The sequence below is a fragment of the Arachis ipaensis genome, chromosome B4, assembly GCF_059453495.1.
Source record: "Arachis ipaensis isolate K30076 ecotype BB chromosome B4, ASM5945349v1, whole genome shotgun sequence".
Taxonomy (NCBI): Eukaryota; Viridiplantae; Streptophyta; class Magnoliopsida; order Fabales; family Fabaceae; genus Arachis; species Arachis ipaensis.
In genome coordinates, this window is record NC_142439.1 from 44384129 (window position 1) to 44386259 (window position 2131).

Below are 2131 nucleotides of genomic sequence, written 5' to 3' on the forward strand. Positions count from 1 at the left end.
GAATCAATAATAGTTTATCTTCTTCTTCAATCTTTTCTCTTGAATTTTGTTAGAAAGCTTCTCGATCTAATTCCATTGAGTAGTTGTCTTGGGAAAGAGACTACTCATACTTGGAATCCTTCGGAGCCTTGGGAAAGGAATGGAGGATTCATGCTAGAGAAGCTTCCTCACAGTGGATTGGATTGGGGTTTGGATGGATATTGTGACATGTAATCCTACCAAATTGTGGTTCATGAAATTGTGTGGTATAATCAGTAATCAAGCATCATCTCTTCTTATGAACATTTAAACCAAGGGATTGGGAATTTGTTTGTTTTTAGAGAGCATTGGTGAGCCAAGGAATTGGGATCCAATCATATAAGATTGCCAAGCAAAATTCAATGAATGCATTGGTTGAGGAAGAGATTTACATGTTTTGATTCGGAGATTTCAATATCTCCTAAACCCAATGAATTCCCCATTTCTGATTTCCACTTTCTCTTTACATTCTGCAATTCAATTCTTGCAATCATCCCCATTCCCTTTTAATTTCAGCAATCTTTAATTCATGCAATTTAAGATTCAGCCATTTAATTTTCTTGTCATTTACTTTTCCCGCCAATTTTACATTCCGCAATTCTCATCTCAAATCTTGATTCCGCTCAACTAGAACACACTTCTAATCCGAATTGCTCACTCAACCAATCCTTGTGGGATTCGACCTCACTCTATTGTGAGTTTTTACTTGACGACGATAACCGGTGCACTTGCCGGAAGGAATTTTGCCGATCGTGCAATTTCCTAAATCGTAGCATAACACGTTTATGCGCATCAAGTTTATGGCGCCGTTGCCGGGGATTGGTTTTCGATTGACAATTCTCAAATTGGAAGCTAACTAGATTGAGCAATTTTCTCTTGCTTTGTTAATTCTGTTCTAAATACTTGTTGAATTTTAATTTCTGCACTTGGTTACATGCTTTTCTTCTTTATGCCTTTAAATTCATGCAACTAACTCACTGACTCACTAACTGTTTGAATTAATTCCTCAATTGAGCTGACCATACTCTTCCATTAACCAAGAGTATTTTACCTGTTTGTGTTTGAGCTGTGTTCTTGTATGACAGGTAGGAGAGGAGAGACATCAACTCCTCCATATACCGAACCGGAAAGGACCCTTCATAGACTTAGAAGGGAAGCAAGAGGGAAGAGAGTAGTGGGAGAAGAGGAATCTGAAGGAGAATCTGAGGACAATTTTGAGGAAGCTCTAGATCTCAACATGGATAGAGAAGTTCACAACCATGAGAGAGCTGATGGAAACAATGCCATTCCTGAGAGGAGGGTTCTTAGTTCATACATAAACCCAACCTCTGGGAATTGTGGTAGTAGCATCCAGAAACCACCCATTCAGGCCAACAATTTTGAGCTCAAGCCACAGCTAATATCATTGGTGGAAAATCATTGTTCCTTTGGAGGAAGTGCTAATGAAGACCCAAACCAACATCTCACAAAATTCCTGAGAATTTGTGACACTGTGAAGTCCAATGGAGTCCAGGAAGATGCCTATAAACTGCTCTTGTTCCCATTTTCACTTAGGGACAAGGCAGCTAAGTGGCTGGAATCATTCCCAAGGGGGAGTCTAACCACATGGGATGAGGTGGAAGGCAAGTTTCTGGCACGTTTCTACCCTCCACAAAAGGTCAATAGGCTTCGATCTGAGGTCCAGACTTTTAGACAACAAGATGGTGAAACTCTCTACGAGGCATGGGAGAGATTCAAGGACTTGACAAGGAAATGCCCACCAAACATGTTCCATGATTGGGTGCAATTGCACATCTTCTATGATGGGCTCTCTTATGAATCAAGGAAGGCTGTAGACCATTCATCAGGAGGTTCATTGAACAAGAAAAAGACCGTGGAAGAAGCCATTGAAGTGATCGAGACAGTGGCTGAGAATGAGTACTACTATGCATCAGAAAGGCACAACACTAAGGGAGTCATGGAGCTGAACCATGTTGATACAATTCTAGCCCAAAACAAGGTGTTTGCCAAGCAACTAGCAGAGCTTACCAGGCAATTAGAGACAAAGCAAGTGGCTGCAATACACACACAAGATCAAGAGGAAGTAGGCATTGAAGGAGGTGATTGGGATGAG

The 2131-nt window shown here is 40.9% G+C and overlaps 1 non-coding gene across 1 annotated transcript; it reads right to left on the reverse strand.

Moving 5' to 3' along the window:
* Positions 1–1681: 1681 nt before the first annotated feature.
* Positions 1682–1785, reverse strand: LOC148567369 (small nucleolar RNA R71). The gene has a single exon (XR_015882784.1). It is a non-coding gene; the product is annotated as a small nucleolar RNA R71 (small nucleolar RNA).
* Between the last annotated feature and the right edge of the window lie 346 nt (positions 1786–2131).